At 38.8% G+C, this 27,251-nt stretch overlaps 1 protein-coding gene and 1 pseudogene across 2 annotated transcripts in view; one reads left to right on the forward strand and one right to left on the reverse strand.

Annotated features, from left to right (window-relative positions):
* The window catches only part of CHRNA7 (cholinergic receptor nicotinic alpha 7 subunit), a 156,395-nt gene that overhangs the window by 39,533 nt on the left and 89,611 nt on the right, over positions 1–27,251 (reverse strand).
* On the forward strand, positions 5,789–6,166 carry LOC108638536 (annotated as a pseudogene). The gene has a single exon (XR_001919937.1). The product of XR_001919937.1 is annotated as a small nuclear ribonucleoprotein G pseudogene (transcript).

A 27,251-nucleotide genomic window follows, 5' to 3' on the forward strand; every position in this document is an offset into this window, starting at 1 on the left:
AAGAACACACTCGTTAGAAAAGACCCTGATGCTTGAAGGCAGGCGGAGAGTGGGACGACAGAGGATGAGATGGTTGGATGGCATCTCTGACTCGATGGACATGATTTCGAGCAAGCTCCGGGAGCTGGTGATGGGACAGGGCTGCCTGGTGTGCTGCAGGCCGTGGGGTCACACGGAGATGGACACGACTGAGTGACTGAACCGAACTGTCTAATGTAAGCATTTGAGGCTATGGATTTCTCCTTACATATATATACATATGGTCTCACACATTCACACCCACTAAAGGTTTTTTATTCACCTTTGGGTATTTAGTTCTCTAGATATATATTTTCAGTAGAACAAGGACACATCTCTATCTGTGTCTATCTGTATCCATTTCTCTTCATTAGATGAGGCTTGTTAACTGTGGAATTCTATTGCTACACACTTTTTTCCCTTCTTGAAACTATCAAGTACTAAAAAAGTACACTAAAATCTTCTATCATAATTATGGATTTATCTACCAATTTTTATTCATTTGTATCAAAGTCATTTTATTAGGTGTATACATGTGAAATTTTTTATATATTTTTAGAAATTTCATTATTACTTGAACTTTAACCTTAATTATACCTCTTTTCTTATAGCAAGTATGCATGTACATGAGTGTGTGTGTGTATATGTGTGTGTTTTCCTGTTTTAAACACAGCCATTTAATTTTATCTTGTTCCTATTGATCAAATACATCTTTTCCTTTTTTTTTGTTTTGCCTCTTGTGTACTTACACTTTATTTCCATCCAAATTAACATATAGCTGGATTTTTAAATATATATATAGATAGATACAGACATAGATAGATAGATGTGTGGTGGCTAAGTTGCTTCAGTTGTGTCTGACTCTTTGTGACTTCATTGATGTAGCCGTCCAGGCTCCTCTGTTCATGGGATATTCCCGGCAAGAATACTGGAGTGGGTTGCCATTTCTTACTATAGCAGATCTCCCAGACCCAGGGGTTGAACCCAAGTCTGTTATGTCTCTTTCTTTGGCAGGCGGGTTCTTTACCACTAGTGCCACCTGAGAAGCCTCTGATAGATAGTTGATAGAGAGATGGTTGGGGAATCTCTGTCTTTTTAACTAACTGCCTAATCCTCTCTCTTCTCTTGTCTCTTAAAATGCTTGGTTTTATTCTTACTCTTTAATTTTGCCCTGTTTATTTCTTTCTCTTTGATTGCACTTCCCTTGTTTCTTTAGGCTTCTCATATTTTCTTTATTCTTTCCCTACTAGCTTCTCATCTGTCTGGAAGTTAAAAAAACATTCTTTTGCTTCTGATAGTTATTCTTATGCTTTTTATCCCTTTAAAATGAACATTTATTGCTCTTTTCTAATTACAGAAATAAAGCATATTCACAAAAAGGGAAAATGGAAAGCACTTGGTAGGTACAAAATAATTGATGAAATTATTTAAGGAATTAAAATTTAAATTACCCATAATTTTGTAATTCAGAGGTAACTTCTTTGCCATTTTTTTCTGAACTTTTTCTATGGATGTGGATACATTGGTTGTATATAATGTACATGCATACCGCATGCATATGCACAGACATTTTAAACAAAATTTTGGACCTTACATACAATAATCTAGAATTTGTTTTTTTCCCCCACCTTAGCAATGTATCACAGATAGTTTTGATTCTTACATTTTTAACATGTATATCGTACTCAAAGCTGGTAACTCTATGGCCTACTAGGGCAACTTACATCCAACTAAGTGGTTTACCTCCAAGTACCATCCATACAGTGCTTTATTATTCTCAGCATTTTAATCTCACTTTGTTTTTACCCCCACCATCAAGTTCACTGTTAATATTACATATGTTCAAAATTGTTTATATTTTTTAACTGAATTTTTAACTGTATTTCTTCTCAGACCGTTCCTACATTTATACTCTGATAGTTTCATAAAGGCAGTTTACCTCTTCATGGCAACAATAATTCTTGAGTCCTTCTCTTCCTGAAAATGTCCTGATTTTGCCCCTCATGTAAAGAAGGTTTAGCAGGTACAGAAGTCTAGGACGGCAATTATTTTTCTCTCTAGCAGGTACAGAAGTCTAGGACGGCAATTATTTTTCTCTCAAACTTTAATGTAACTCTTAGCTTTTTCTGCTTCTGACTGTTGCCTCTAAAAGGCCTGCAGTCAGTCTAATCTTTATGCTTTTGTAACAAACTATCTTTTGCTCTTTCCCTGTTTCCAGCATCTCCTTAGCTTCCTGACTTCTGCAGGTTTTACTAAAGCTGTCCAGGTGCCCATTCTTGTTATTTATCTTTCCTCAGACTTCTTGTATCTCCCGAAACTGAGGATTTATGCTGTTCATCAATATTATTAAATTCTCAGCCATTCTTTTGGAACATGGCTTCTGGAGAAAAAAAATAGTATCATATTTCACTGGGAAACTGCATCCTCTGCAAGCACACAGCTCTGAGCTGGCTACCTGAGGTCTGGGACTACATCTGAGATCTTTGGAAGCTCTTTATAAGATGGCAGGCAGGGGAGAGATGTATAAATTATGTGTTGTCTGGGAGTGATTTCACTGCTGTTGATTTGATTTCCTGTGCCCTCTAAATAAACACATTTTATGTCCACTTACAATTCATCTCAACCTTCCTTTACTTCATATACATTTGTCCTGGTTTGACTTTTCCTTTAATTGGATCTAACATCTGCTTGGTTCCATCAGTTTTACGAGTAAAATTAATTCTTTAGCATGTGTCCATTTTTACATATCTGTATATAGGTCACAATTTTACTTTCACACTGAAAAATCTCCTAACACTTCTCCCATGTTCTATTATTTCCTTCTACAGTACCAGCCACTGCACGTGGGAGCACCTTCGCATGAGAGGAACTCATAAGCCCTGTCTCAGCGTTAATAAGTGTGGGGTCACGGCTGAGTGGGGTTCACGTATCCACATATATTGCCTTCTGCCAGACCTCAGACATACTGTGCTGTTATTTTGATGACTCTTCCTATTTTTGACTTATCTGAAAAATAGGAATAATAACAGTACCCTTCTCAGAAATGTTGTAAACATATGTGAAATGTTTGCAGGACCTGGTACAGAGAAGCACCTGAGAAGTGTGAGATATTCCCACAACTGTTCACTATTTTTTCATATTTCCCAACTATGAAAATATGATTTCATATTTTACTGCCTGTGATTCAACCCAGGAAATTGCTTCTACTCTTTCGACTGTCTCATCTGACACTCAATACTTCTACCAAGATTTCAATTTTTTAAAAAATTTCATTGGCGTGTCATTGATTTAAAATGTGTACAGCACCCTGATTCAGTTATACAAATATATATGTATAACTATATGGGAGTGTATATATGTGTATATATACTAGCTTCCAGGGTGGCTCAGTGGTAAAGAATCCACCTGAAAAATAAAACAGATACAGGAGATTCAGGTTCGATCCCTGGATCAGGAAGATCTCCTGGAGGAGGAAATGGATGAAGTAATCTTGCCTGGAAGATCATAGACAGAGGAGCCTGGAGGGCTATAGTACATGGGGTCACAAAGAGTTGGACATTACTGAGCACGTGCACATACACACATACATATTTTCTTTTTAAGATTCCTTTCCCTTATAGGTTATTACAAAATATTGAGAATACTTCCCTGTTCTATACAGTAGGCCCTTGCTGTTTATCTAGCTTATATACAGTAGTGTATGTTAATCCCAAACTCCTAATTTATCCCTCCTCCACCTTTCTCCTTTGATAACTCTAAGTTTTTTTTACTTGCATGAGTTTATTTCTGTTTTGTAAATAAACTGAGTTTTTTATGTGATGTCTATAATTTTCATTTCTATTAATTTTAGGTGATTTTTTTCAAAGCAGCTATTCAAAAAGTGTTTCGCTTTTTTCTTGCATTTTCAATTCTTGTACTTAAACATTATTTATTAGTTTCTATTATCTAAAATTCAGAACCGGATCTGCAGTATGTTGTATCTGCTGATATTTGCTCCAAGAGAGCTGCTGTTTCTTTATATGTTTCTTCGTAAGCTTAATTTTCAACTCATCTATTTGTGCGTGTCCGTTTGCCTTTGAGTTCCACTGCTATCTATATATATAGTCTTCAACCCTGACGGTCTTTGCAACATTTGCTGTAAAATCTAATGAAGGCCTATGCAAAGAACTTAGGAGATACAAATGCAGCCACAGTGTTGGTGGAAACAAAGGACAGGTTGGGGAAGAGCAGAGCCCTGTGGCTGTCCCCTCACAGCCTTCCAGCCCCGACTCTGGGACACCAACCACTGCAGTTTGTGCTATTTGTCAGGTGGCAGAAAACTCAAGGCTTAAACACCGATGCACCACCATGGAGCTTGGACAGCACATATCTTGCCTTCCAGATGCCACAGACTGGAAAGAATCTTCAGTCTCCAAGCCCCTGGTTGTGACATGGAACTTCCCCTCACATAGCCAGAAACAGGTTAGCTTCATGTTCACCTTCCTGCACTGAGAAAGAGATACTCCTCTGGCCCGCTTCTCAGAGAGGGCAGTGCTTCAAAGGCAGTACCTGCTCAGTCCCGGCCCACCTCGTCTGAGAGGGCAGGGCCCAGGCTCACCCCTGCCTCCCTAGTTTTTGTGTAGTGTTAGTTGCTCAGTCATATCTGACTCTTTGTGACTTCTCTGTCCTTGGGATTCTCCAGGCAAGAATACTGGAGTGGGTTGCAATTTCCTTCTCCAGGGATCTTCCTTCCTGACTTGGGGATCAAACACAGGTTTTCTGCATCACAGGCGGATTCTTTATCCTTTGAGCTGCAAGGAAGCTCCCTACAGGGAAGCTTCTTCCCTAGGAGAGCTTTTTTGTGCCTAGGACACAGGGCTGCTCCCTGAGCTCCAGGGTTACATGTGGGGAAAGCACTGGCCTCTGCCCTCCTGGGCTGCTCAGAGCCCCTGCAGTTCCTCAACACAGAGGTGGGGCAGCCTACTGTATGAATGTGAATGAGGCCATGAAGTAAAAGTGAATTCTCCATTTCTAAGCTGTGTAACCTGTGACACCCTTTCTTTCCAGGGCCATGAAACCTAGGGAACAAGAGAAAGCTAGCCACCTCCGCCAGGGAAGAGAGAGCTTCTGCCACTGGTGCTCTGGGTTACTGTGCACACAAGGACTGTGCACCAGGTGCGGAAATTCTCACAGGAGTGAAGGTGACCAGAAAATACAGGGGGAAAGGTGCGGACTGTGCGCTCTGCCCACCTGGGCTCGTGGCCTCTGAGCAGGCATGCAGGCCACTGTGAGAACCTCCCGCCTAACTGGGTCCACCAAGTCCATGCCTGAAGTTCCCAGTAATTGGCTGATAAGTGACCAGACTAATTTTTTAAGGGAGTTTTTCCTTTAGGTGAAGAATATAAAGAAATTCATCAACAATAATCTGAATAAATATGAAATCTAAATAAACTAAGCACATGTTTTTGAAAAATACCACTTAGTATGACAGTATAAATAAAATCTAAAAATGAAAACTCAGAAACATTGTTTTTACCTTCAAGAAGTTAATCTAAAGATGTCCTGCCTAAAGTTATACTAAATATTTCCACCAAAACACTGAAGCAAGAAGGTTAATCATGAAAAAAAAAAAAAAAAAAAAAACTTGGTTTAGATTAAGTGGAACATATCATCAGGGACCTAATTTGCTTACAAGTAAACCAGGCCTGTATAATGTGTTTGGAAAGAAATTTCACTCGGGCCTGCCGCTGGAGTGTGAGGGCTACTTGAATTCTGTTTGGAGGCTTCTTTGATCTCGCAGAGTAGACATCATGAGCAAGGCACACCCTCCTGAGTCGAAGAAATTTATGGACAAGAAGTTATCATTGAAATTAAATGGTGGCAGACTTGTCCAAGGAATATTGTGGGGATTTGATCCCTTTATGAATCTTGTGATAGATGAATGTGTGGAGATGGCAACTAGTGGGCAACAGAACAATATTGGAATGGTGGTAATACGAGGAAATAGTATCATCATGTTAGAAGCCTTGGAACAAGTATGAACAATGGCTGTGTTCACCAGAGAAATCAACGCTTCCATGTATCCCCTCTCCACATTTTACTACCAGAAAAATTGGGTTGTGTACATTTTCTTACTGGACTGTTTTGTTAAATAAACTTCTGTAATAGCCAAAAAAAAAAAAAAGAAACTTCATAAAATGGAACAAGAGGATTTAAGAACCTTAAAAAGCCCATATTTCATCTGGAAAAATATATATGATTAAAATAAATACAGTCACAAATATGTTTATTATCATTTCCAAAAAAACAAAAATTAGAGCTCAGACTTTCAGTTATGGATAGAATAGACACTTACTTATTTGCATGGACTGAACTGCCCTCTCCCCAAATTCATATGTTGCTGGAGTCCTAACTCCCAGTATGACTACATTTGGAAATAGGATCTTTAAGGAGGTAATTAAGGCTAAGTGCAGTCATAAGGATGGAGTCCTAAACCAATAAGACTGGCAGCCTTGTAAGAATAGGCTAAATTAGTATTCATCTTCTCTCTCTTCTCTTCCATACGAGGACACAATGAGAAGCCAGGAAGGGAGGTTTCTCCTGGAAAAGAATTGGCTGCCTATTGATCTTGGATTTCCAGCCTCCAGAACTGGGAAAAATAAAAGTCTCCATTTTTATGTATTCATTACAGTCACTTAAGAATTTTGTGGAACAACAGTTCCACAAAATATATATATTTATCTATACATAGATAAATAAGAAATAAAGTGCAGTGGTCTGGGTATTCTGCCCTAAGTAAATACCTACTTTGGGGAAAAAAATGCCCAGAGTGTGATATTTTGTTATTAGTGTTTTACAGCACTATTACTTCCATTAACTATGCCCCAAACTCTTAACATAATATATAAACACAATTAAGGCCACTGTGAAAGTGCAGAGAAGAAAGCAGAAGGGCTAACACGAGGACCCTGGGCTTTCCATTTGTCTCATATTCCAAACTGAATCCTGAAGAATCATCAAAAGTGTAGACAAAACCAACAAAAACACCCTGAGAAAAGCCAAATGACCAGGAAAGGGCAACCAGAGAGACAGAAGACAAAACAAGTTTAAGTCCCACCTCAGCTAAACACCAAAGGAGAAACTCATGTTCCACCACCAACCCGATCGACTGTGGACAGTAGGCTGCCAACCAAATCACATATTCCAAGAAAATGTTATTACAACAAGCAAGATTTACAATATTATTTCCAGATAAACTAGACTTTAGATGAAAGAAAATTACAAAGGGCAGATAATAAATCTACATACTGATAAAAATTCCACCTACCAAGAAGACACAGCAATCATACACGCTTTCCCAAACAAACAAGCTGAAAAATATATGAACCGAATCCAGAAAGAAGTTTAAAAAAAAGAGACAGACAAATCCACATTCTTCAACACTCCTCCTCAATACCTGATAAGAGGACAACTAGCAAAGTCATAGAACACACACCATCAACAAATAGGACCTAACTGACAGAAAACACTTCCCCAACACAGCAAAAACAATGTTTTCAAGTCCCCATGGAACATATGCTAGACAGATCACAACTTGTGCCATAAAATCCTCAACAAATTTAAAAGAATTTAAACCATACAGAATGTGTGATTTCTGTCTGCAATGGAATCAAATTAAAAACAAGTTTAAAAAAAAGGAGATAAGAGGAAAATTTCCAAACACTCGGAATATAAACACCATTAAAAAAAAAATCTAGGAGTCAAAAACAAATGCTACAGAGAACTCAAAAGATAAACTGAACTGAAGAAAATAAAAATACAACATACCAAAATTTGTGAAGTGCAGGTAAAGAACAGAGAGGGAGACTTGTTGTTGTTCAGTCACTAAGCCATTTATGATTCTTTGTGACCTCATGAACTGCAGCATGCCAGGCTTCCCTGTCTTTCACTATCTTCCAGTTTGCTCAGACTCAAGCCCATTGAGTCAGTGATGCCACCAAACCATCTCATCCTCTGTTGTCCCCTTCTCTTCTTGCCCTCAATCTTTCCTAGCTATCAGGGTCTTTTCCAATGCGTTGGCTCTTTGCATCAGGTGGCCAAAGTATTGGAGCTGCAGCTTCAGCATCAGACCTTCCAATGAATAGTCAGGGTTGATTTCCTTTAGGATTGACTGGTTTGATCTCCTTGTTGTCCAAGGGACTCTCAAGAGTCTTCTCCAGTACCACAGTTCAAAAGCATCAATTCTTTGGCACTCAGCCTCCTTTATGGTCCAACTCTCACATCCGTACATGACTACTAGAAAAACCATAGCTTTGACTATACTGCCCTTTGTTGGCAAAGTGATGTCTCTGCTTTTTAACATGCTGTCTAGGTTTGTCACAGCTTTTCTTCCAAAGAGCAAATGTCTTTTAATTTCATGGCTGCAGTCTGCAGTGATTTTGGAGTCCAAGAAAATAAAATCTTTCACTGTTTACACTTTCCCCTCCATCTATTTGCCATGGAGTGATGGGATCAGATGCCATGATCTTCGATTTTTGAATGTTGGGTTTTAACCAGCTTTTTCATTCTCCTCTTTCACCTTCATCAAGAGGCTCTTTACCTCCTCTTCACTTTCTGCCTTTATTATAGTATCATCTGCATATCTGAGGTTGTCGGTATTTCTCCCGGCAATCTTGATTCCCGTTTGTGCTTCATCCAGCCTGGCATTTCACATGACGAACTCTGCATGTAAGTTAAATAAGCAAGGTGACAAAATACAGCCTTGACGTACTCCTTTCCCAATTTTGAACCAGTCGGCTGCTACATGTCTGGTTCTAACTGCTGCTTCTTGACCTGCATACAGATTTCTCAGGAGGCAGGTAAGGTGGTCCGGTATTCCCATCTCTTTAAGAATTTTCCAGTTTGTTATGATCCACACAGTCAAAGGTTTTTGGCGTAGTCAATGAAGCAGAGGTAGATTTTTTTCTTTTTAATTTACTTTTCTTAGAGTTTTTTCTGTGATCTAGCAGATGTTGGCATTTTGATCTCTGGTTCCTCTGCCTTTTCTAAATCCAACTTGTACATCTGGAAGTTCTCAGTTCATGTATTGTTGAAGTCTAGCTTGAAGGATTTTGAGCATTACCTTGCTAGCATGTGAAATGAATACAATTTTGAGGAAGTTTGAACATTCTTTGTCTTGGGATCAGAATGAAAACTGACTTTTTACAGTGCTGTGGCCACTGCTGAGTTTTCCAAATTTGCTGGCATATTGAATGAAGCACTTTAACAGCATCATCTTTTAGGGTTAGAAATAGCTCAGCTAGAATTCCATCACCTTCACTAGCTTTATTCATAGTAATACTTCCTAGGGCTCTCTTGACTTCACATTCCAGGATGTCTGGCTCTAGGTAAGTGACCACACCATCATGGTTATCTGGGTCATTAAGACCTTTTCGTACAGTTCTTCTGAGTATTCTTGCCACCTCTTCTTAATACCTTCTGCTTCTGTTATGTCCTTGCTATTTCTGTCCTTTAGAGTGCCCATCTTTGCATGAAATGTTCCCTTGGTATCTTTAATTTTCTTGAAGAGATCTCTAGCCTTTCCCATTCTTGTTTTCTTCTATTTCTCTGCATGGTTCACGTAAGAAGGCTTTCTTGTCTCTCCTTGCTATTTTCTGGAACTCTGCATTCAGTGGGTCTATCTTTCCTTTTATCCTTTGCTTTTCATATCTCTTCTTTTCTCAGCTATTTGTAAGGCCTCCTCAGACAACCACTTTGCCTTCTTGCATTTCTTTTCCTTGGGCATGGTTTTAGTCATCACCTCCTGTGCAATGACATGAACCTCCATCCACAGTTCTTCAGGCACTCCAACTCCCAGATTTAGTCCCTTGAATCTATTTGTCATCTCCACTGTATAATCATAAGAGATTTGATTTAGGTCATAAATGAACTGCCTAGTGGTTTTCCCTACTTTCTTCAATTTGAGCCTGTATTTTGCAGTAAGGAGTTGATGACCTGAGCCACAGTAAGCTCTAGGTCTTTTCTTTGCTGACTGTATAGAGCTTCTCCATCTTTGGCTGCAAAGAATACAATCAATCTGATTTTGGTATTGACCAGAGAGGGAAATGTATAATAGTAAATGCTTACACTAGCAGAAATCTCAAGCCTGTAACTCCATGCTCACTCTTCAAGTAACAAGAAAGGAGAAGCAAAAAATAAACCTATAAAAGTAGAGAGAATGAAATAATAAATGTAGGAAGAAAAATCAATGAAAGTAAGAAAATAAAAACAATAGGGAAAATCAATGAAACAAAAATATACTTCTTTGAAAAGATCAATTAAATGGACAAGCCAATATCACAAATGAATTTGAGTATATTACTACAAGCCTTATACACATCAAAAAATGACAAGGGAATGTTGCAAACAACTCTTCACATATGCATTTCACATTTTAGATGAAATAAACCAATTCCTTGGCAAAGCACAACCTACTGAAACTTAAATGAGAGAAAATAAACTGAACAGTCACAAAATTATTAAACAAATTGAATTAATAATTTAAAAATTCCTGAAAAGAATTCACTAGGTCCTGATAATTTCACTAGAAAATTCTACTGAACAATTAAGAAGGATTAATACCAGTTCTGTAACTCTCTAACAGAAAGTAGAGGATGAGAGAATATCTATCCACTCATTTTAAAAAGCTAATACTGTTCTGAAAACAAAACCACAAAGATGATACTGAAAAAATAATAAGAAAAAAGCTAGAAATGTATAGACTACATTCCCTCATAAACATACATAAAAATCCTTAACAAGAAATAAGCAAATACAATTCAACAGCATATATAAAGAATTATACACTTAACCAAGTGGAGTTTATTCCATGATTGCAAGGCTGGTTGAGCATTTCAAACCTGATCATTGAATAAACCATGTGTGTGTTATGTTAGTCGTTCAGTTCGTGCCCGACTCTGCAACACCATGGACTGTAGCCTGCCAGGCTAAACAATAAAAAGCATATGCTTATATTAACTGATGCAAAAAAAAAAAGGGACTGATAATTAACATTCATACAGAATGAAAACTGTCAGAAAACTGGAATTAGACAGGGACTTTCTCAGCCTGATAAAGAAACATCTACCAAAGAGAGAAAAAGAAAAACACAACTAGTATAATGGTGAAAGACTGAGTGCCTCCCCTCTAAGATCTTGAGCTAGGCAGAGATATCTGCTTTCAACAGTCTTGTTCAAAATAATACTGGAGTCCTCACCAGGAGAGCAGAGGAAATAAAGGCATACAGACTAGAAAGAAACAAAACTGTCTTATTTGCAGTTAATATGGTGATAGAAATCATTTACGTGACTATGTGGACAGCCCCAAGAAATGACTAACAGCAACAACAAAACCCCACAAGTCCAAAAACTAATACATGAGTGGAGCAAAGTCAGAAGATACAAGATCAATATTAAAAAAGAATTGTGAAGGAGGGTTCGAGATGGTGGCATGGGATAATTCTGAACTCATCTCCTTCCACAGACACAACAGATCCACAATTACATATGGGATAATCTCCTCACAAAGGGGCCTGAAACCTGGATGAACAGCACCTACACAACAAAGGGTAAAAGGACAGCATTGAGATAGTGAGGACACGCACAGAGATGTCTCACCAAGAAAGAAAGAAGTCACGTCCTGGCTGCAGTGACCCACAATTGAGAAGGATCACAAAGGTCCTGATCTCTCTTCTCTGAGGAGTAAGGGACTCAAGTTCCATATCATGTACCTTGACCCCTAGATCCTGCACAGGAGAGATGAGTCCCCCAAACACCTGATTTTAAAAACCAAAAGAGAGTGCTCACGTTGGCAGCACATATACTAAAACTGCAACAATACAGAGAAGATTAGCACGGTCCTTGAACAAGGAAGATGCACAAATTTGTGAAGCATTCCTTATTTTTTGCCTTGTTTACAAAACAGAAACATACTCGCAGACATAGAAAACAATTTTATGGCTACCAAACAGGGAGGAAAGGGATAAATTAGGATTTGGGGATTTACATATACATACTACTATATATAAAATAAGCACAAGAAACTACTGTTTAGCAAAAGGAACTATACTCAATATCTTGTAATAACCTTTAGTGGAAAATAATCTGAAAAAGAATATATATATATATATATATATATATACACACATATATATATGTATGTGAATCATTTTGCTATACACCTGGAATCAACACATTATAAATTAACTACAGTTTAATTTTTTTAAAAAGCTGAAAGGGAATTCATCTAGAAAAACCACAGAAGTGAGAGAATAGAAGACTTGCTCTTAAAGGGCCCACATGCAGACTCACCCAACTCCAAAACCAGAATGAAAACACCAGATTAAAAAGCATATGTATTGCAGGTCAAAGGAAACCACTTACCAAGCTTGAAGCATCATCAGAGAGGCAGGAACCAGTTCAGATGCTCCCGGGAGACTAGGAGACATTGGCAGCAACCATTTTTGCCATTTCAGAGTACCTTGATAATTAGCAGGCACCATTCTGAAACTCTCCAAGTTCACAGCACCAGTGAGTGTGTCCCGCTGAGAGTTCCATCCACTCCTGCACATCAGCCAAGTGACAGCCTTGCCTATCAGTGGTGCAGCCCTTGCAGGAAGGTCTCAAAGCCAGTCTGGAGGGTGTACCTCATCCACCAGCACAGCACGGCACCCGTGGCTATGTCCCCCAGCCATCTGGGGGGTCAGCCCAGCTCACTAGCCTGCCACAGAAGCAGCTATGGCCCCACAAGAAAGTGGGGTACATGCAGCCCACGTGGAAGACACCTGAATGCCTGGCTCTAGTGGCCAGGCAGAAATGCACCTCTGAGCCCCACAGCACATTTCCTAAATAAGGTCACTCCTTCAAGACTGGGACGGATAGCTGATTCACCTAATACACAGACACAAACACAGAGAATTAAGAAAAATGAGACAGAGGAATATGCTCCAATAGGAAGAATAAGACAACATCTCAAAAATAACTAAATAAAGTGGAAATAAGCACTCTATCTGATAAAGAGTTAATAGTAATGGTTATATAGATGACCACCAAACTCAGGAAATAAATGGATGGGCACAGTGAGAATATCAACAGAGATAGAAAATATAAGAAAGTACCAAATAGAAGCTACACCTAAACTGAAAGATACACTAGAGGAGTTCACCACAGCAGACCGGATGAGCTAGAAGAACAAATAAGCAAACTGGAAGAAGAAATGATTGAACTCATCCAGACAGAACAGTAAAATGAAACAGAACTTAAAAAGTGAAGACGCCTAAAGGGAGCTTTGAGATAACATCAAGCAGAAGAGCACTTTGCATTATAGAGGTTCCAGATGGAGAGGATAAAGAAAAAGGACCAGAAAAATTATTTGAAGAAATAGTGGCTGAAAACTTCCCCCATCTGTGAAAGGAAATAGACATCCAGAGAAGTGCTGATGATTTCAAATAAGATGAATCTATAGACACACACACCAAGACATAATAGAATTAAAATAACAAAAGTTAAGGATAAAGAGGAAATTCTAAAAGGAGAAAGAGAAAAACAAGGTCACATACAAGAGGTCTATCAGTAGAATTCTCAGCAGAAACTGTACAGACCAGAAGGGAGTGGCATGATATACTAACAAACAGTGCTGAAAGTAAAAATAAATAAAAGAAAGAAAGAAAGAAAAATTCTAGCCATGACTCTCTGCCTAGAAAGCTTATCATTCAGAACTGAAGAAGAGATCAAGATAGAGAGATCAAGATAGAGAGATCTCTCAATAAGAGATCTTATCTTAAGATAATTAAAGCTAAAGGAGTTCATCATCACTAAACCAACCCAACAGGAAATGTTTAAGGGACTTTTTAAGCTAAAAAGAGAAAAAGAAATGGCATAATTAATAATAAGAAAACATACAACAGTAAAAATCTCACTGAAAAGGTTAACATATAATAAACACAGAGAACTAGTCCCTTATAAAATAAGCAGGAGGTCAAAAGACAAAAGCAATAAAATTAACTAAAATTAAAATAGTTACTTAAGGGATGCATAAAATAAAGAGATTTAAAGTGAGTCACTGAAAGTATAAAATATGGGGCTTGCTATGTTTAGTCACTCAGTTGTGTCTGACTCTTTGCAACCCCATGGATTGTAGTCTACAGGTTCCTCGGTCCTTGAGATTTTTCAGGCAAGAATACTGGAGTGGGTTGCCATTTCCTCCTCCAGGGGATCTTCTTAGCCCAGGAATAAAACATGGGAGAGTATCAAAAAGTTTTGGAGTGTATTCAAATTTAAGTTGCTACCAACTTAAAACAGGCTAATTGTATAGGATGTTATACGTGAACATCACAGTATGGCAACACATACCTATTGATACACTTTGAATGTAACTGGACTAAATTTATCAATCAGAATACATAGAGTGGATGAATGGACAGAAAAAAACAAAAAAGACCAAAATACAGGCTGCCTACAAGAGATGCAATTCAGAAGAAAGGACACACACAGACTAAAACTGAAGAGATGGAAAAAGGTATTCCATGCGAAGGGAAAGGAAAAGAAAGCTGAAATTGCCACACTCATATCAGACAAAATGGAATTTAAAACTAACGGTGAAATACAAGACAGAGAAGGGCATTATGTAACAATAGGGTTGCTACTGAGCAACCAATGGGTCATCTATGAAATCAAAAATTATCTAGAGAGAAATGAAACAGAAATATGACATACTAAAATCCATGGGATACAGTAAAGAGAAGACTCTACACATGGACATCACCAGATGGTTCACACTGACATCAGACTGATTATATTCTTTGCAGCCAAAGATGGAGAAGCTCTATACAGTCAGCAAAAACAAGACCAGGAGCTGACTGTGGCTCAGATCATAAACTTGTTATTGCAAAATTCAGACTTAAATTGAAGAAAGTAGGGAAAGCCACTAGACCATTCAGGTATGACCTAAATCAAATCCCTTACAATTACACAGTGGAAGTGACAAACAGATTCAAGGGATTAGATCTAATAGAGTTCTGAAGAACTATGGACAGAGGTTTGTAACACTGTACAGGAGGCGGTGATCAAAACCATGCCCAAGAAGACATGCAAGAAGGCAAAATGGTTGTCTGAGATGGTCTTACAAGCAGTTGAGAAAAGAAGAGGAGCAAAAAGCAAAGGAGAAAAGCAAAGATACATCCACCTGAATGCAGAAATCCAAACAATAGCAAAGAGAGATAAGAAGGCCTTCCTCAGTGATCAATGCAAAGAAATAGAGGAAAACAATAGAATGGGAAAGACTAGAGATCTCTTCAAGAAAATCAGAGATACCAAGGGAACATTTCATGCAAAGATGGGCACTATCAAGGACAGAAACAGCAAGAATGTAACAGAAGCAGAAGATATTAAGAAGAGGTGGCAAGAATACACAGAAGAACTGTACAAAAAAGATCTTAATGACCCAGATAACCACGATGATGTGATCACTCACTTAGAGCCAGACATCCTGGAGTGTGAAGTCAAGTGGGTCTTAGGAAGTATCACTATGAACAAAGCTAGTGGAGGTGACGGAATTCCAGCTGACCTATTTCAAATCCTGAAAGATGATGCTGTGAAAGTGCTGCACTCAATATGCCAGCAAATGTGGAAAACTCAGCAGTGGCCACAGCACTGGAAAAGGTCAGTTTTCATTCCAATTCCAAAGAAAGGCAAAGCAAAAGAATGTTTAAACTACCACACAATTGCATTCATCTCATACACTAGCAAAGTAATCCTCAAAATTCTCCAAGCTAGGCATCATTAGTACATGAACCAAGAATGTCCAGATGTTGAAGCTGGATTTAGAAAAGGCAGAAGAACCAGAGATCAAATTTGCCAACATCCATTGTATCATAGGAAAAGTGAGTTCCAGAAAAACATCTATTTCTGCTTTATTGACTACACCAAAGCCTTTGACTGTGTGGATCATTACAAACTGGGGAAAATTCTTCAAGGGATGGGACTACCAGACTACCTGACCTGCCTCTTGAGAAATCTGTATTCAGGTCAAGAAGCAACAGTTAGAACTGGACATGGAACAACAGACTGATTCCAAATTGGGAAAGGAGTATGACAAGGGTGTATATTGTCACCTTGATTATTTAACTCATATGCAGAGTACATCATGTGAAATGCTGGACTGGATGAAGCACAAGCTGGAATCAAGACAGCCAGGAGAAATATTAATAACTTCAGATATGCAGATGACACCACCCTTATGGCAGAAAGCAAAGAGTAACTAAAGAGCCTCTTGATGAAAGTGAAAAAGGAGAGTGAAAAAGCTGACTTAAAACTCAACATTCAAAAAACTAAGATCATGGCATCCTGTCCCATCACTTCAAGGCAAATAGATGGGGAAACAATGAGAGACTTTATTTTCTTGGGCTCCAAAATCACTACAGATGGTTACTGCAGCCATGAAATTAAAAGATGTTTGCTCCTTGGAAGAAAAGCTATGACAACCCTAGACTGCATGTTAAAAAGCAGAGACATTACTTTACCAACAAAAGTCCACATAGTCAAAACTATGATTTTTCCAATAGTCATGTATGGATGTGAGTTGGACCATAAAGAAAGCTGAGTGCCTAAGAATCGATGCTTTCGAACTGTGGTGTTGGAGAAGACTCTTGAGAGTCCCTTGAACCACAAGGAGATTAAACCAGTCCATCCTAAAGGAAATCAGTCCTGAATATTAAATGGAAGGACAGATGCTGAGGTTGAAGCTTCAATACTTTGGCCACTGGATGTGGCCAACTGACTCACTGGAAAAGACCCTGATATGGGGAAAGATAGAAGGCAGCAGGAGAGGGGAACAACAGAGGATGAGATAGTTGGATGGCATCACCAACCCGATGGACATGAGTTTGAGCGAGCCCTGGGAGTTAGTGATGGACAGAGAGGCCTGGCTGTCCATGGGGTGGCAAAGAGTCAGACATGACTGAATGATGGAACTGAACTGAAAGCAACTTTAAAAGTTCACGTCAATACAGGTTTGCCTCATAAAACAAGAAAAATTTCTCCAAAGTAATCTAACTTTACACCTAATGGGACTAGGAAAAGAAGAGCAAACAAAGCTCAGAATTAGTAGAAGAGAGGAAATAATAAAGCTTAGGGCAGATATGAAAGGAATAGAGAAAAAACTAGTAGAAAAGATCAATGAAATGAAGACCTGGTTCTTTGAAAAGAAAACCAAAATGAACAAACCTTTAGCTAGAGTAACCAAAAAAAAAAAAAAAGAGAGAGAGAGAGAGAGGACTCAAATAAATCAGAAATGAAATGAAAGAAAAAATGCTACAACCTCAGAAATATAAAGGATCATGAGAGATCCAACAAATAATTATGTGCCAACAAGTTGGATAATCTAGAAGAAAGGGATAAATTCACAGAAACATATAACTTCCAACACTGAATCTTAATGATATAGAAAATCTGAAAAGACGAATCAATAGCAAAAAGACTAAAACTGTAATAAAAAATACAATAAAAAACCCAGGACCAGATGGCTCACTGGCTAATTGCACAGAGTATTTAAAGAAAATTTAATATCCATCTTTCTCAAACTCTTCAAAAACTGAAAGAAGAGAGACTTCCCACATATATTTTACATAGGAAGCATTACTATGATACCAAAACCATATGAGGGCATGACAGAAAAAAACTAAAGGCCAATACACTTGATAAATATATATGTAAATATCCTCAATAAAATATTAGCAAATTTAATCCAACAATACATTAAAAAGATCATATATGATAATCACGTGAGATTTATTCCAAGGATGAAAGAACGGTTCAAATTCATGTATCAATCAATGTGATACATCAAAATGTATCAATAGATGTATAATCTCAATAGATGCAGAACAGAATCTGACACAGTTCAACAACTATTGATGATAAAAATTCTCAACAAAGTGGCCACAGACATAATATACCCCAACTCAATAAAATCCACATATGACAAACCCACAGCTAACATCATACTCAATGGTGAAAAGCCAAAAGATTTTCCCCTAAGATCAGTAACAGGATAAGGGCATCTCTTCTTGCCCCTTTTATTCAGCACAGTTTCAGATGTCCTAAGCCAAAGCAATTAGGGAAAAAAAAAGAAATGAAAGGCATTCAAATCAGAAGGAACAAAGTAAAACTGCCACCACTTACAGATAACATGATACTATATAGATATAACTTAAGTTTCCATCACAAATAATCATGAATAACCAAAACAATCTTGACAAAGAAGAAGAAAGCTGGAGGAACCATGTACCTTGATTTCAAACTACAATACAAAGCTCTAGTAATGAAAACTGTATGGTACTGGCACATAAACAAACACACAAGTCAATGGAATAGAATCGAAAGTCCCAAAATATACTCACACATATATGGACAATTAATTTACAACAGAGGGGCAAACAACATATAATGGAGAAATGATAAGTCTATTAGATAAATGGTGGGAAAACTTGACAGACATACAAAACAATGAAACCAGTCCACTATCTTACACCATCTGTGTGTGCACTAAGTGGCTTCGGTTGTGTCTGACTCTGTGACCCTATGAACTGTAGCCTACCAAGCTCATCTGACCATGGGATTCCCCAGGCAAGAATACTGGGGTAGGTTCCATTTCCTCCTCCAGCGGATCTTCTCAACCCAGGAAGTAAACCCGCATCTCTTATGCCTCCTGCACTGGCAGACAGGTTCTTTACCACTGGCGGCCACCAGTGCGTTACAGTCCATAGGGTCACAAACAAAGGGCTACATCACACTAAAAAGCTGAAGAGCGAAGAAAATTACCATCTAAATAAAACGGCAACCTCCTGAAGGTAAATAGATATTTGTAAATTATATATTTGATATGGAGTTGATATCAAAAATAAACAAACAACTCACACAGTAGATGGCAAAGAATTAAGACATGGAGATCATTTTCCTCCCCAAAAATACATCGAAAATACATCTGCATGTGGAACAACTCCTACAGAACACCTGCTGAAAGCTGGCAGAAGACGTCAAACTTCCAAAAAGGTAAGCTAAACTTCCAAAAAGGAAGCAGTAGGGAAAAGGCAGTAAGAAAACAGACAAAGCAGACACCTTGGGGAGGGAGCTGTGAAGGTGGAAAAGTTTCTATACACTTGGAAACTTCCTCAGGGGCAGGGACAGGAGGGAGATACAGAACCTCAGAGACAAGCACAGCAACAAGTGCGTGCAAGACAAAGCAGAGAGAATTCGGGAAGAAATCAAAGTTGACCAGCACTTCTCAGCCAAGAAGCTGTTTGCACACTCAAATGATGAGTACAGGTTCCTTCAGGGGTTGGACTCCAGGGAGAGGAATGGGGTTGACAACTGTGGAGATACTCTGAAGGGGTTAACACAACACAGTCGAGGGAGTCCAGGGGAAAACCTGGGTCTGCCAGAGAGGCAAGAGATCATTGTCCCAGAAACCCTCTAACTCCATGTACCCAGATCACAGGACCACCCCCACCACCACTTTGAGAGTGCTATTGGAGGGATGAGCTGGCTGGGGTCTGTGACTGCAGAGGAGGGCATGATGCCCTCAGCAGCTGCCAAGCTGTATGCAGGGGCAGGTCACTACCCACAACTTTCAGGGAGCCTTTGCATCTTGGCTTTTCCTAGGGACACATGACCCAAGGGCAATTCACCTGGGAGAGCACACAACATGGCTTAGCCTGTAGCAACATCTAGTAGGCCTCTACCACCTGAGGCACCCCCTGAACATCCCAATGGTGGCTATCTTATCCCTCCCTCTCCCCAGTCCAACTGAGCAAGTGAGTCTTAATAAGGGAACAGACACCAGAGGGCAGCCTACAATGAGGGGTGGGGCCCAAACAAAAGCGGAGCACCAAGGGGCTGTGACCAAGAGGAGGAAGGGAATTCACTCCTGCAGCAGCAGGTGCAGCGGATTATCCCCACAACTAGCTTGAGACTCTGGACTTGTGAACCTTGTGAACAAGCTGGACTAAGGCCAGATCTGAGCAGGAGCTGACTCCACAGTGCCCACAGCAAGTCCAGAAACCAGACAATAAATACCAGAGGATTTTCTGAGTAGATAGATTGACTGGAGCACACTGTGTGGCGAGGACAGCTGACATCACAAGGTAATATTCTCATTATTTTTTGTTCAGTCACTAAGTTGTGTCTGACTCATGGTGATTCATGGACTGCAGCCTGCCAGTCTCCACTGTTCTCCACCATCTCCTAGAGTTTCTTCAAATTCGTATCTATTGCATCAGTGATGCTATCTAACCATCTCATCCTCTGCTGCCCCCCTTCTCTTTTACCTTCAATCTTTCCCAATATCAGGGTCTCTTCCAATGAGTTGGCCTTTCACATTATGTGGCCAAAGTAATAGAGCTTTATTGTCAGCATTAGTCCTTCCAATGAATATAAAGGGTTGATCTCCATAGGGCTGATCTCCTTGCAGTCCAAGGGACTGTCAAGAGTCTTCTCAAGCACCACAATTTGAACACATCAGTTCTTCAGTGCTCATCCTTCTTTATGGTCAAACGCTCATATTGATACATGACTATTGGAAAAAAAACATTGCTTTGAATATATGGAGCTTCATTGGCAAAGTAATATATCTGCTTTTTAATAAGCTGTGTAAGTTGGTTATAGCTTTCCTTCCAAGGAGCAAGCATCTTTTAATTTCATGGCTGAAATAATAGTCTGCAGTAATTTTGGAGCCCAAGAAAATAAAATCTGTCACTGCATCAACTTTTTCCCCTTCTGTTTGCCATAAAGTGATGGGATATATACATGCATACATACATACATACATATATATATACACACACACACACACAATTATCACTGATTTGTGTTGTTGTATGGCAGAAGCCAATAAAAAATTGTAAAGCAATTTTCCACCAATTAAAAAATAATTTAAAATGTAAAAAAAAGACCTCACACTAATCAACAATAACAAAACAGTGCAATCAAAAATAGGCAGTGGATCTGAATAGATATTTTTCCAAGGAAGACATAGAAATGGTCAACAGGAACATGAATAAAAAAAAATGTGCAGCATCACTAATTATTAGGGAAATGCAAATAAAAACCACAAAGACATATCCTCTCACATCTGCCAGGACGGCCATCATCCAAAGGAGAAGAAATAACTAATGTTGGAAACGATATGGATGAAAGGCAATCTTCTTACACTGTTGGTGGGACTATAAATTGGTACAGCCACTATGGAAAATGGTAAGGAAATTCTTTCAAAAATTAAGACTAGAACTACCATATGGTCCAGCTATTTTATTTCTGGTCATTTATTCGAATAACCCAAGAACATTAATCTGATTAGATACAGTCACTTCTGTGTTCACTGCAGCATAATTTACAATAATCAAGATATCATAACAACCTAAGTGTCCACTGATGGAGAATGGATAAAGAAGACACACCCACACAATGGAATACTACTCAGTCCTCAAAAAGAATGAAACCCTGCCATTTGCAACAATATGGATAGATCTTGAAGGTGAAATAAGTCAAACAAATACTGTATGATTTCATTCATGTGTGGAATCTAAACAAACTAATAATGGAACAAAATAAAGCAATACAAACTCATAGGTACAGAGATCAGATTAGTGATTACCAAAGAGGAAGAGGGTTTGGAGGATGGGTAAAATAAGTGAAGTGGGTCAACTATATGGTGGTGGATGGTAACTAGATTTGCAGTGGTCATCACTTTGAAGTATATACAGATATCAGATTATAATGTATACCCCAAAGTAACAGACTGGTTCCAAATAGGAAAAGGAGTACATCAAGGCTGTATATTGTCACCATGCTTATTTAACTTCTATGCAGAGTACATCATGAGAAATGCTGGGCTGGATGAAGCACAAGCTGGAATCAAGATTGCTGGGAGAAATATCAATAACCTCAGATATGCAGATGATACCACCCTTATGGCAGAAAGTGAAGAAGAACTAAAGAGCCTCTTTATGAAAGTAAAAGAGGAGAGCAAAAAAGTTGGCTTAAAGCTCAGCATTCAGAAAACAAGGATCATGGAATCCGGTCCCATTACTTCATGGCAAATAGATGGGGAGACAGTAGAAACAGTGTCAGACTTTATTTTTGGGGGCTCCAAAATCACTGCAGATGGTGACTGCAGCCATGAAATTAAAAGATGCTTACTCCTTGGAAGAAAAGTTATGACCAACCTAGACAGCATATTAAAAAGTAGAGACATTACTTTGCCAACAAAGGTCCATCTAGTCAAGGCTATGGTTTTTCCAGTAGTCATGTATGGATGTGAGAGTTGGACTATAAAGAAAGCTAAGCACTGAAGAATTGATGCTTTTGAACTGGTGTATTGGAGAAGATTCTTGAGAATCTCTTGGACTGTAAGGAGATCTAACCAGTCCATCCTAAAGGAAATCAGTCCTGAATTTTCATTGGAAGGACTGATGTTGAAGCTGAAACTCCAATACTTTGGCCACCTGATGCAAAGAGCCAACTCATTTGAAAAGACCTTGATGCTGGGAAAGATTGAAGGTGAGAGGAGAAGGGGACAACAGAGGATGAGATGGTTGGATGGCATCACCGACTCAATGTACATGAGTTTGAATAACCTCCGGGAGTTGGTGATGGACAGGGAGCCCTGGCATGCTGCAGTCCATGGGGTTGCAGAGTCTGAGTGACTGATCTGAACTAAATTGATGTCTATAAGCAATCATGGAAAGTGAAAATTCAATATTATAAATTGCTGTAATTAAATGAAACTCTTAAATATAAATTTAATGAAACATTTATAGAACCTGTATGCTGAAAATTACAAAATACCCATGAAAAAAAAAATCATAGAGTTAAACCACAATCACACATTGGGAGAGGCAACGTAGTATGTCAATTCTCCCCCAAATAATCTGTAGGTTTAACAAAGTGGCTATCAAATTTCCAGTAGGTTTTTGTAGACATAGACAAGGTCACTCTGAATTTATAGAGACATAGGAAAACGAACTAAAAGAGCTAAAACAATTTTGAAAAATAAGAATAAACTGAGAGGAAAAACACTATTTAATGTTAAGCCTTACTTAAAACTAAAGCAAGCAAGACAACATCGCACTAGTTGATGGAGGGACACTGATTAAAAGAACAGAACAGAGAACTCAACAGCAGACCCACACAGATACGCCCAACTGACTTTGACAAAGACTTAAGGCAATTCAAAGGAGGGATATTATAACCTTTTCAAAGAAAGGAGTTGGACAACCTGGAAAGCCATAGGCAAAAAGAATTCTGAATGAAGTCTCACATATTATACAAGAATTCACAAAAATAGCTCAAAAATGAATCACAGACTTGTATATAATCCTTAACTATAAAACTCAGAAGGAAACAGGAGAGAATCTTCAGGACACAGGGGTAGGCTAAGATTTCTTAGACTCGATACCTAAACACAACCCATCAAGAAGAATCATTTAAATAAAAATGTTTAAAACATTACTCTGTGAAAAATCCAGTTAAGAATCTGACAAGCTATAGAAGGATAAAAAGTATTTTCAACAGATATCCAACTAGACTCATAGTTAGAATATAATATATAAAGAATTATTAAAATGCAAGAGTAAAAAATAAATAATAAAATCAGCAATGATCAAATTAGGAAAAAAGCAAAATAAATGAACAGATACTTGATTAAAGAGGATATGCATACCTAATAAATACATAGGAAAATGTTCAACATTTTCCCATCATTAGTCATGGTGGAAATGCAAACTAAAACCACAATATTACTACATACCTGTGAGAATGACCAAAGTAATAAATAAGGATAACATCAAATCCTTGTGAAGATGCAGTATATGAGTCATATATTTCTGAGAATGTAAATGGTACAGGCCTACTGAAATGGATATATAGTTTCTTATAAAATTAAACAGCTATGAATTATACAACCCGGCAACTGTACTCTTGTCTAATTTATACCAGAGAAATAAAAACTTATGTTCACATAAAAACCTGCACATGAATGTTCATAGTAGCTACATTTACAGAAGCTTAAAACTGTAAACACCATAAATGTCCCTCAATGAATGGATATTTAAACATATGTTGTACATCTATACTATGGAATGTTATTTAGCCACTCTCAAAAGGTTAAGAGTTCATTTATATAATATTACTGAAATGCCATAATTATATATATGTTCAATTCAGTTCAATCGCTCAGTTGTGTCTGACTCTTTGAGACCCCATGGATTGCATCACGCCAGGCCTCCCTGTCCATCCCCAACTCCCGGATATGTGTGTATGTGTATATATATATATACAATGACACCGCTATTGAGGGAAGAGGGGGATGGAAATGAAGCAATTAGACTTTGTAATGGTTATTGATACTAGTCAAACCATGAAGACTTTTTTTCACTTGCCCTTAGTCTGAAGTTGTTTTTTACATTAAGTGAGGTAAAGGGTCAACAAAGACAAAAAGAAAATCACAACATCCTCTGGAAGGCCAGGAAGAGGCCACCTGCCACAACTCTTTAGAGGCACTCACTGGAAGTCTAGGGCTGCCCTCGTAGATCAGTAGTTAAAGAATCTGCCTGCAGTGCAGGAGACCTGGGTTCAATCCCTGGGTCAGGAAGATCCTCTGGAGAAGAAATGGCAACCCATTCCAGTATCCTTGCCTGGAAAATCCCATGGACAGAGGAGCCTGGTGGGCTGCAGTCCATGGGGTCGCAAAGAGTTGGGCATGACTGAGTGAGTAACACTTTCACTTTCTTTACTGGAAGTCTATAAAATGGAGCCCATTCTGTGTTCTGCTTACTAAGAACATCAAAGGAACTCTGTTATAGTCATAACACATCTTGACTGTTGATTACAAAGTGGATAAGGAATCCTGTAACAATTCACTAAAGTTCTCTGAAACTACTGCATCCTGGAAAAATGAAAAGCAATACCCAGGTAAGTACCAGGGAGAAGCACTCAGATGGTTAGAATCAAGTCCCATCAGTCCTTTCATCATTGGCCACCAATAATGTAAGCATCCTTCATCATTCAGTTTCTCTCTCTCTCTCTCTCTAGACAGCGAGACAAGAATTTAATTAAGGTTATTGTATGGGCTGAAATTCCTGATATCAAACTCCCAAATTCCTCCTCGGTTCAGTTCAGTCGCTCAGTCGTGTCCGACTCTGTGACCCCATGAATCGCAGCACGCCACGCCTCCCTGTCCATCACCAACTCCCGGAGTTCACTCAGACTCGCGTCCATCGAGTCAGTGATGCCATCCAGCCATCTCATCCTTGGTCATCCCCTTCTTCTCCTGCCCCCAATCCTCCTAGTTTCCACCTGATTAAAGATATGCAAGTATATCTTGGGTATTCATGCCCTGCAGGTCAAAGTCTATCAAAGTTTGGTCCACAGGCCACTGGTAGCATATTCCGGAGTTGTACTCCATATCTGCTGTAGCCTACCCTGGGAGGGGTGGGGAGGTAGAGATGAAGCCCCCACCGCTAGCAAGTACTCAGGAGCTTCTTAGGCAGAGCAGAAGTCAGAAAATCCAATTAGAAAAGTCAAAATGAGTAGGAGGACCAAGGGTACCCATTTGGGCTACAAGGACTCAGAGGACTACCCCAAAGAAAACTCTGAGCAGCCTGGGAATTTTTAAAGCTCACTGACTGTCTCCTCATGAACCTCTGGACCTGGTGCAGGAGGACTGCAGATATTGCTAGCACGGGGGCAGAGCGGTTCTAGGTTCTAAATCCTGGCCCTGGAACTTCCCTGCAGCGATGGTACTTCTGTTTACATACTCTTTTCAGTGTGATAGCTCAGATGCTGAAGAGACAGCCTGCAGAGCAGGAGACCCCAGTTCGTTCCGTGGGTTGGGAAGATACCCTAGAGAAGAGACTGGCTACCCACTCTGGTATTCTTGCCTGGATAATCCCATGGACAGAGGAGCCTGGTGGGCTATATATAATCACAGGATCGCAAAGAGTCGGACACGAAAGAGCAACTAACATTCACTTTTCTTATGTGCTTTGGTGAGTTTTTAATCCCAGATAGGCAAAGATGGATGACATTCATAGACTTACTACATACTCATGTTAGACAAGGAAGCAAAGACATAATCTCAACAGAGACCGAACAACTGTTAAATTCAGCTCTCATGGGCTGGTGCAGTTGTCCCAGATTTACCCCTCAATATTTCACAGTTATCCTCCTCACTGTTTTCCATCTTGCTTCCCTGTTAGTCACTGATGTGTAGCTATTATTTCATCTTCCTTACTCAACTCTAGCTCCAAGTCTGTCAGCAGAATCTATTTTTAAGCCAATAATCAACTAGAAGTAACAGGCAGCCCTTGTGTCTTCCTGCTATATTTAGATCTCTTATTTTTCATTTTTTCTCGTCCGTGCTCTGGCTACACCCTCCAGCAGACTGCTGACAGAAGAGATATCTGCTGTCTTTGCTTCTGTTTGACTTGGACGTGGGTCTAAATTCTCAACTGCAAGTTTCTGGTTGCTGCAGTTTTCCTGTGGATTGTGTTTATCCAATCATTAAAATTTCCTTTTAGTCTTGCCTTGTAATGTGCTCCATGAAGAATCAGAGCTGAATTTAATATTGTTTTTCTGACTGTGTTAGTTCTTTTCTTTTTTTTTCAACATGGATACAAACTAACATGAACTGTTACTAAAACCTACCAAATTAATCCATCCTTGCCTACCTGGGATAAAAATTATGTGGTATTTTTCATTCAGCGTGCTGCTGGAATTCATCAGGGTATCTGCATTCTTATTTACATGTAAGATCTGTCAGCTGTTCCCTTCTGTTGAGATGTCTTCACCATGCTACCTAATATGTGTTAGCTTTATAAATTTGCCATTTTTTAATCCATGTTCCAGAATACTTTATTCAACATATATTTATCTATCCCTTGCTGCTATGTAAAAAGGTACCTTTTAAAATGTAAATATTTTCCAAACTTTTCCAATTTTATGTATTTTAAGTCTATTCTGATTTTATACTTCGTAGGCATATTTAGTAATTTTTATTTCCCTACAAAATCACCTGCTACCATCAGGTGTTCAATTTACGTATATGTTCTTTCATTCATTCATTTTTTAGATGTTTTCAAAGAACTAGAATTTTCGTTTGGAATTTCCTTTTTTATAAATGTGTATGTTTTGTTTTGGCCTTGGAAAGATCAGATTTAGCAGTAT

The sequence above is a fragment of the Capra hircus genome, chromosome 21 (genome assembly GCF_001704415.2).
Source record: "Capra hircus breed San Clemente chromosome 21, ASM170441v1, whole genome shotgun sequence".
Classification (NCBI taxonomy): domain Eukaryota; kingdom Metazoa; phylum Chordata; class Mammalia; order Artiodactyla; family Bovidae; genus Capra; species Capra hircus.